General features: G+C 48.9%; 1 pseudogene; it reads left to right on the forward strand.

Moving 5' to 3' along the window:
- Positions 1-3834: 3834 nt before the first annotated feature.
- On the forward strand, positions 3835-4218 carry LOC614244 (V-type proton ATPase subunit F; annotated as a pseudogene).
- Positions 4219-10291: the final 6073 nt, after the last annotated feature.

Here is a 10291-nt window from a genome sequence, read left to right on the forward strand (position 1 = left end):
AGTTGCCTCGGGTTGGAAAATGGGCTGTCAATGTGACCCCGGGGGAGTCCCTGGACCCCGGGGTGTACGGGGACGCCCGTGTCCCCGGCTTCCCGGAGGCTCCATCGCGGCTGGGCGCCTGTTCTCTCAGCGGCCCAGAGCCACTTGCGCTCCCGCCGCCCCTGTCCCGACGGACCCGCCGGTGAGGAGCGTCCCCCCGCCCCGTCCCCCGGCCCAGGGCAGGGGTTGGAGGGTAGGGATTAGACGGCTGCGTTGTGCAAGTGAAAAGAAGGGGAGGCTTCCCTGGCGGTCCAGGGGTTGACTCCGCGGTTCCACTGCAGAAGACGTGGAGGCAAGCCCGCAAGCCCGCATGCCCCGCCTTGCAGCCAAAGCAAACAAACACAGAAGGAGCTCTGGAAAGGTTCGTCACACCGATCCACCCTGCCCCTACCCACTCCTTTCACGCAATTAGGAAGAGGGCAGGTGATGAGGCGTCTGCAGCTTCAGGGAGATGAGTCAGCCCCATCCCCACCTTCAGGGAAAGCCAGGGACAGGAACAGGGGCACCGACGAGGCCGGTTACAACTCAAGATGATACGTGCCGGACACAGGTAGGTCCTGGTACAGCCAGGGCACAGTCCAGGGGTTTTTGTATTAAGTCTCAAAGGGTGAGTAGGAGTTCAACAGCTAAAGAAGGCCAAGGGCATTGGCGGTAGAGCCAATGGAAGATGCAAAGGCTGGGACTTGGAAGAACCTAAACCTTGTCAGAATGGAGAGTCTGGTTTGGGGGGAGTCGGGGCACAGGACTCATTTTCCTCCTTCCCAGGGATCCCCCCGTCCTCCTCTTGCTCCTTTGGGACTTTGCGTGGTGTGCCCTGTGTACTGGAGCCCGACTTGCAGGAGCTGCCTGGGGAAGCAGACTGACCTGGAAGTCAGAGGCACCACCAAGCAGGAGGAAACGATGGCGAGCATCGCCCCGGTCTCCTGTGAGTCTGAGGCCAGGGGTGGAGTATATCTGGCAGACCACCCTCAGCCTAGGGCCAGAGGCAGTCCTAGCCTGAGATGGCACGGGAAGCAGCTATGTGGGCACACCGCGGCAGCCGGACACCTGCCCCAGAGTCCAGGGTCGGAAAATGGGCCAGTGCGCAAGCTGGCTTCCCTGTCCAAAAGGGACATGCTTAGAGCCCTGGGTCACCACCACCCCCTGCGCCACCCAACAGTGTCATCTTCTTGGCTTGCACGCCTCTGGGAGCGGAGAGCTCAGCATCTCCCAGGGCAACCTGCTCTGCTCACAGCCAGAGGGAGCCATAGCAGTCATCCCAACAGCGGCCACTTTACCGATGGGTAAACCGAGGTTCAGAGATAAGGAGAGCCTTAGAATAAGCTTCCCTGATGACTCAGACAGTAAAGAATCTTCGTGCAATGCAGGAGACTAGGTTCAACCGCTGGGTGGGGAAGATCCCCTGGAGAAGGGAATGGCAACACACTCCAGGGTTCTTGTGTGGACAATTCCATGGACAGAGTAGCCTGGTGGGCTGCAGTTCATAGGGATCGCAAAGACTCGGACACCAGTGAGCAATGAACACTTTTACTTTCTTTCACTTTTCAGAATAAGCAGGAAAGCTGGGACACGCCCCTGATCTTCGACTTTAAAAGCCCAAAGTCGGAATGTCAGCCCCATGTTACAACCAGTGAGATCTGGGTCCCAGCTCTGCCCTCTGGGCACCACCATGCCTGCCAGCTCCCTCTGCCCAGGACAGAGATCAGAAAACCACTCACAGATGGACCCCAGGACTCCGCCTGTCCAGTTGCCACTTGCCCAAAGGCTTCATTTTACAGATGAGAAAATTGAGGCCGAAAAGGGGACAAGTCAAAGGACAGACTGGAGAGAGACCTGGCAGCGTAATAAAAGTTCATGACTTTCAGTCTTGTTCTTGTTCAGTTGCTAAGTCATGTCCAGCTCTGTGATCCCATGGGCTGCAGCACGCCAGGGTTGCCTGTCCTTCACCATCTTGTTCAAACTCATGTCTGTTGAGTCAGTGATGCCATCCAACCATCTCATCCTCTGTCATCCCCTTCTCCTCCTGGCTTCAGTCTTTCCCAGCGTCAGGGTCTTTTCAAATGAGTCAGCTCTCTGCATCAGGTGGTCAAAGGATTAGAGCTTCAGCTTCAGCATCAGTCCTTCCAATGAATATTCAGGGTTGATTTCCATTAGGATTGACTGGTTTGATCTCCTTGCTGTTCAAGAGACTCTCTAGAGTCTTCTCCAACACCACAAAAGCATCAGTTCTTCATCACTCAGCCTTATTTATGGTCCAACTCTTACATCCCTACATGACTACTGGAAAAACCATAGCTTTGACTATATGGATCTTTGTTGGCAAAGGGATGTCTCTGCTTTTTAATACGCTGTCTAGGTGTGTATAGCTTTTTTGCCAAGGAGCAAGCATCTTTTAATTTCGTGGCTGGCTGCAGTCACAGTCTGCAGTGATTTTGGAGCCCAAAAATATAAAATCTACCACTCTTTCTACTTTTTCCCCATCTCTTTGTGATGAAATGATGGGACCGAATGACATGACCTTTATTTTTTGAATGTTGAATTTTAAACAAGGTTTTTCCATTCCTGAGTAATCTCCAGTTCCCCGAGGTCAGCTTGGACCACAGAGACTCAGCTTCAAGACGGTGAATGCACTCAGAACACGTACCCTAGCCTGCTCACCACATCTCAGTTCCTGGAAATGAAAGAAACTGCATATCTGCTTGCAATGTGGTGTCCTACGTGGGATCCTGATGGGAATTAGGTAAAAACTAAAGGAATCTGAATAAAGTATGGACTTCAGTTGATGACAATGTACTAACATTAAAAATGTTCATTTTTATTATACATTAGATTATATTAATATCTTATAAAGAGAAGTGGGTGTAGAGGCTATGGAACCATCAATACTATCTTCACAGGTTTTCTGTAAATCTAAACCAGATGTTCGGAGAAGGCAATGGCACCCCACTCCAGTACTCTTGCCTGGAAAATCCCATGGACAGAGGAGCCTGGTAGGCTGCAGTCCATGGGGTCGCTAAGAGTTGGATATGACTGAGCGACTTCACTTTCACTGTTCACTTTCATGCATTGGAGAAGGAAATGGCAACCCACTCCAGTGTTCTTGCCTGGAGAACCCCATGGGCGGGGGAGCCTGGTGGGCTGCACAGAGTCGGACACGACTGAAGCGACTTAGCAGCAGCAAACCGGATGTTAAGTTTATTTAAAAATGAAGTGTAGGGACCTCGCTGGTGTCCAGTGGTTAGGACTCCTCTCTTCCTCTGCAGGGAAAACAGGTTCAGCCCCTGATCGGGGAACTAAGAGACTGCATGCCACAAAGTGTGGCAAATAATAATAATAATAATTAATTAATTAAAATAAAAATGAAGTGTATAAAATATACATATACACATATACCTATACATACCTACATATACAGATACACACATACATATGCATATATATGTGTATGCATATATATGTAATTGTTGTTATTAAATCCCTAACAGCTTTGGAAAACAGAGACTTTTGCAGGTGGTAAAGAAAGCCAACAAGGCCAGCCACTCTTCCATGACTCCTGCACCTCCTTCAGCCCCCACTTCCTCTAAGCTGGGCGCCAGCCCCAGTAGAGGGGCTCACTGACCCCCAGGAGGGACCCTGACCAGAGGCTCTTGGTCAGGGTGCTCGGCGTCTTCAGCTGCCTGTGAGGAGCAGAAAGCACCTAGGCCCATAAGTCTTAACACAGTGCTTGCTGTCCCAGCAGAAGTCCTCCGCCGCCCCATGTTTGCAGAAAACAGGCCAGGGTGACACCCGGCAGTCGCTGAGGATCTCGGGTGGTCTGTGAGGATGGCGGGGAGGGGGAAGCTAATTGCGGTGATCAGAGACGAGGACACTGTGACTGGCTTCCTGCTGGGCGGCATAGGGGAGCTTAACAAGAACCGCCACCCTAATTTCCTGGTGGTGGAGAAGGATACTACCATCAATGAGATCGAAGACACTTTCCGGCAGTTTCTAAACCGGGATGACATCGGCATCATCCTTATCAACCAGTACATTGCAGAGATGGTGCGGCACGCCCTTGACGCCCACCAGCGCTCCATTCCGGCTGTACTGGAGATCCCGTCCAAGGAGCACCCGTATGATGCTGCCAAGGACTCCATCCTGCGCAGGGCCAGGGGCAATATTTAAAAAAAAAAAGAAAAGAAAACAGGCCAGAATGCATTCCACACTGCACCTCCCAGCCCTCCCCAAAGCCAGCAGTCTATCAGCCCGTGACTCAGAGCCAGCCAACACCCGAGGGAAATCACTCCATGAAAAAAGGGCAACCAGGGGCTTTCTTGGTGGCTCAGATGGTAAGGAATCTGCCTGCAGTGCGGGAGACCCAGGCTGGATTCCTGGGGCAGGAAGATCCCCTAGAGAAGGGAATGACTACCCACTCAAGTATTCTTGCCTGGAGAATTCCATGGACAGAAAAGACTGGGCTACAATAGGGTCACAAAGAGTCAACACGACTGAGCGACTAACACTTGCACTTTTCACCCCAAGAATGGGAGGAACTTCACACATGGGAAAACAGAGCCAGGTGGGGGAAGAGAGCTGGATTGAGGAAAGAGAGTAATGTCTCCCAGGAAACATAAAGGTCTATTCCAACCTGTTAAAATAAATAAACACACAAGAGATGGGTAAGTGCACATTTTTTCTTTAAAAAGAAAGAAACAAGCAGCAACCAATCTCAGGACTTCCCCCACAGGCCAGTGGTTAAGAATCTCTGTGTCTACTGCAGAGTCCCAGCCCTGGCTGGGGAACTGAAATCTCACATGCCAAACAGCACAGCCACCTGTGGGGAGGGAAACCTCTGTTGAAACGAAGGCAGGTAGAAGAGAACTGAAGAGCAGGAATAGAAACCCAACATCCTCCTAATGAGATTTCTAGAAGGAGAGAGAGAATGACGGAGAGGCGACATTTACCCTTCCCCTGCTTTTCTTCTTCGAAGAAATAATCTCCCACTGAAATGGTAATGCAATTGTATGTATGGGCGATTCTGCCAGCCTGACATCCACATCATGTGCAAATTTGCTTATTATCTGCTCCCTCCTCCACAGCGTCTTGCTCCCTGTGGTGCAACTCTTCACCCCTAATGCCCTAAAGAGTTTCTAGCATAGGGGATGACCTTAATAACAATTTGTTAAATGAGAGAAGGAATGAGTCACATCAAACTTGTCATAAATTTCCCCAGAACAAAGGAAAGACATAAGTTTCAGACTGAAGAGGCCGTCGACAAGAGGAAAGCTTGGTTCAGCCTGTCTGGCAAACTCTGCCACAAAATCTACCGAAGCTCAACCTCCATCATGATGGGGGGGCTTTCACTCCTGGGGACATCGTGCAAAGAAACGGAAATGACATTCACCAAAGATGTGTGCAGGGATGTTCATAGCAGCTTTAGTGGCAGGAGCCCAGTCCTGCAGGCAACCCCAGCCTCCAACCACAGGAGAACAGACAGAGGTCTCAGGGCCAATTCACCTGCTGGAAGGTGTGACGAGATCAAACAAGAGCACCGAAACTTACAGCAATGTGTGTCTCGTCTGAGCTTTTGCGTTTTTTGTATTTCTTTTTTTATAATGCTTTTTATTTTATTTTATATTTGATTTACTTATTATGTTTTGGTTGCACTGGGTCTTTGTGGCTGCGCGGATTATTCTCCGATCACAGCGGGCGGGGGCTACTCTTCATGGCAGTGTCCAGGCGTCTCATGGCAGTGGCAGTTCTTGTTGCAAAGCACAGGCTCTAAGCGTGGATTCAACAATTTCAGCTCATGGGCGGGTTCACTGCAGTGCAGCAGCTTCATTGCTCCGAGGCATGTGAAATCTTCCCAGACCAGGGATCGAGCCTGTGTCCCCTACATTAGCAGGTGGGTCCTTATCCACTGTTCCACCATGGGAGTCCCGATTTTCTGTATTTCTGATGTCTTGACATCCTGGGGTATTGCTGACCCTGAAGAGACCACCCTCCAGGGCTGGCCAGTTCCTAAAGATGGTGAAAGCCTAGCCCGGGAGCATGCCTTTCCTATAGGGCCAGTCCAGTGTTGGTCGCTCAGTCGTGGTTGACTCTTTGCGACCCATGGACTGTGGCCTGCCAGGCTCCTCTGTCCATGGGATTCTCCCAGCAAGAATACTGGGGTGGGTTGCCATTTCCTCCTCCAGGGGATCTTCCCAACCCAGGGATCTAACCCGGGTCTCCCGCATTGCAGGCAGACTACAATCTGAGCCACCAGGGAAGCCCCCTTCTTACAGGGCAAACTCACCTATGTGGGGGCCTGCCTGCTCTGTCCTCAGGGCCAGTGTTCCCCTGCCCGGATCACCCCAAGGCCAGATACCAGACAACTCGACATACAACCTGAATGAAACTCTTCAAACGAGGACTTCCCCTGGCGGTCCGATGGTCTAGACTCCAGGCTTCCAATGCACAGATTCAGTTCGTGGTTGGGGAAGTAAGATCTCACATGCTGCATGGCACAGCCAAAATATATATTAAAAATAAAATTTAAAGTAGCTTAGAAGTTCTTCAAAGTGGACTTCCCTGGTGGTACAGCCAATGAGAATCCTGCCAATGCAGGGGAAACAGATTCGAGCCCTGGTCTGGGAAGATCCCACATGCCTTGGATCAACCAAGCCCCGGAGCCACAGCTGCTGAGCCTGTGCTCCAAAGCCCACAAGCCGCGACTGCTGAAGCGAGCCCGCCTGGAGCCCGTGCTCAGCAACAAGAGAAGTCACCGCCATGAGAAGCCTTCACACCACAGGGAAGCATAGCCCCTCCTATGAGAGCAGGCGTGTGGCAAGGAAGACCCAGCGCAGCCAAAAAGAAACAAAAATATTTTTTAAAAATTATTCAAACTAACTAACCCTAAGCATGCTGACCACGCCTCACCCGTTCCTTCCTGGAAACCACAATAAAGGCTCCTGCCCTGCTTCGCGCTCACACCCTCTGCTCTCGAACTTGCCCTGGTGGCCCGTCCCCGCTCTTGCAAGCTATGCAGGACGGACTGTCTCATTCAGGGCAGTGGCTCCCTGATCTGCTGGCTTCACCGAACCTGAATGACGATAAAACCTACATTTTGAAGCGGGGTGGTTGGGCCTCCGATGGAAGGAGGTGCTCTTGGCGGACTCACTGGTCCCACCAGACGGCAGGGGCTGCCCGGGAGCGTGGCGCCACCTGCTGGCAAACTTGCGTCGGTGTCGCTGCTGTTCTGAGTCTGAACCCTTACTTGCCCAGAGGCCAGAGGACGTTCCCCGGGGTCCCCCTTTTTCATGATTAACCAGCTAAGTTTCCAAAGGCCCCCAAGTGCTGTGGCCTAAAATACAGAGATGTGACTTCCCTCGAAGTGCTGTGGCCGGGGCCCCAACCTGGCAGCCCTGATGCGTGTGGGCAAACCAAGCTGCCCTGGAGGGTCCCCTGCCTTTCAGCCTGGCCCTCAGAGCAGGGGAGGCCTCTTCAGAATCACCCTGCCAGCGCACCCACCCCAGGGACCATGACACCCTGCAGGGCCTTGGGGAAGGGCCGTGGCTGTGTGGTTTGCCTTGCTGCAATTTCCCCCTGACCCAGCAGAATCGGAGGGACCACACTGGTGGAGATATGGGAGGAAGGGGAGGGGATCCCCAAAGAACCATCCCAAGCAGGGGCTGCAGCCTTGAGGGTGACCACTGGGCCCTTGTTCCTGCCCCTCCTTATTCCTATCAGCCCAAACCAGAAACTAAAAATCACAGAATGAACCAGAATAAAAGCCTCAAAGAAAAGAAAAGGAGGAGTGGTAGAGAAGAGGGGAAAAAAAGGAAGAAAAACCAAAGCCCTAGATACAGGGGGAGAAAGCAAAAGGTGAATACATAAATTATATATTTTATACATATCTATAAAATATATAATAATTTTTCATAAAGTATATATATTAAATATTTTAATAATTTATAAAATATATAATAATTTTTACATATATACTTAAATTAAAAGTCATAGTTTCACCCAACTGGAGGTACAAAATTTAGAAAGCAATAAATTATATATTTATTTATATATATATATAACTATATATATATATAACTATACTATAATATATATATAATATATACTATATATATATAACACTATATAATATATATATAACTATACTAACAAAAACACCACAGAATTTATCTAACAAAAAGATTTAAAACACACCAGTTAGCTTTTGTGCTGCTATAATCCAGTGTTCTTGCCTGGGAAATCCCATGGACAGAGGAGACTGGCGGGCTATAGCCCACAGGGTCACAAAGAGTCGGACATGACTTAAGGACTGAGCATGCATGCATGATTCTATTATATATGTTCTAAGTTACTGGAGTGGGTAGCCATTCCCTTCTCCAGGGGATCTTCCCAACCCAGGGATCGAACTCAGGTGTTCCGCATTTCAGGCAGATTCTTTACTGTCTGAGCCACCATGGAAGCCCAAGAATACTGGAGTGGGTAGCCTATCCCTTCTCTAGCAGATCTTCCTGACCCAGGAATTGAACCTGGGTCTCCTGTATATTGCAGGCAGATTCTTTACCAGCTGAGCTACCAGAGAAGCCCCAGGTTCTGAATTAGCTTTAGTACTTGCTATTGAGAGAGTCATTTCCTAGGCAGGTTGATAAGGAGTCTAGGGGTCCCCAAGGAGAGAGGGGTCTGGAATTCTCAAGGAGGAAGGACAAACTTTTTTTCTTTCTCCACATTCCTTAGGATTATATAATAATAATGTATCTTGCCTAAGGACAGTCTTTGGATTCAACCTTCTGTTACCTTAAAATGTTAATTATGGGAGTAGACCTGGTCTTTACAAGGATGTATCTTGCCTGAGGACAGTGTTATCTTAAAATGTAAATTATGGGAGTAGGTCTGATGAGGTCTTTACAACCTCCAGACATTTGGATTATATAACCTCATAGTTAACACTAGCAGGCGGGTACTCTTTCTACCCCCTTATGATGCCTATGTCAGAAGCTTTCTCTTATCTCCTTTATACTTGAATAAAACTTTATTTCACAAAAGCTCTGAGTGATCAAGCCTCGTCTCTGGCCCCGGATTGAATTCTTCTGCTCCGGGGGCCAAGAATCCCAGTGTATTCACTTGATTCAACAACAACCTTTCACTATTAATAACATCACCCCCTGAGAAAACTTCATGGACTTACTACTGGGGCTCAAAAGATTGTCATACCTGGGGATCCCACCAACTTTGAGCACTGTGACCCCTATAATCTTAGGGAAGAAACTGAATATAAAATAGAGAGGAGATAGACATAATTCACTTTAACACTAGCCTTATGTAAACTTCCCATGGTCATAGTACTCTTTGCTCTAAAATATCCCATATTGGGCAAAGATGCTCTAACATTATGAATAATAAAATAAAATTAAAATAAGTCTTTTGTATCTACAAACTGATTTTATAAAATGGGAACCCACAGACCTTCAATTAAAATACTTAATATGACCCAATGCAAGTTAGAGCAGACTTTATTTTTTCAGTTCAGTTCAGTCGCTCACTTGTATCCAACTCTTTGCGACCCCATGAACTGCAGCACGCCAAGCCTCCCTGTCCATCACCAACTCCCGGAGTCCACCCAAACTCATGTCCATTGAGTTGGTGATGCCATCCAACCATCTTATCCTCTGTCGTCTCCTTCTCCTCCTGCCCTCAATCTTTCCCAGCATCAGGGTCTTTTCCAATGAGTCAGCTCTTCGCATCAGGTGGCCAAAGTATTGGAGTTTCAGCTTCAACCTCAGTCCTTCCAATGAACATCCAGGATTGATCTCCTTTAGCACGGACTGGTTGGATCTCCTTGTAGTCCAAGGGACTCTCAAGAGTCTTATCCAACACCACAGGTCAAAAGCATCAATTCTTCGGTGCTCAGCTTTCTTTGGAGTCCAACTCTCACATCCATACATGACCACTGGAAAAACCATAACCTTGACCAAACGGACCTTTGTTGACAAAGTAATGTCTCTGCTTTTCAATATGCTGTCTAGGTTGGTCATAGCTTTTCTTCCAAGGAGCAAGCGTCTTTTAATTTCATAGCTGCAGTCACCATCTGCAGTGCTTTTGGAGCCCAGAAAAATAAAGTCAGCCACTGTTTCCACTGTTTCCCCATGTATTTGCTATGAAGTGATGGGACCGGATGCCATGATCTTAGTTTTCTGAATGTTGAGCTTTAAGCCAACTTTTCACTCTCCTCTTTCACTTTGATCAAGAAGCTCTTTCGTTCTTCCTC

Source organism: Bos taurus, chromosome 21 (genome assembly GCF_002263795.3).
Source record: "Bos taurus isolate L1 Dominette 01449 registration number 42190680 breed Hereford chromosome 21, ARS-UCD2.0, whole genome shotgun sequence".
NCBI lineage: Eukaryota > Metazoa > Chordata > Mammalia > Artiodactyla > Bovidae > Bos > Bos taurus.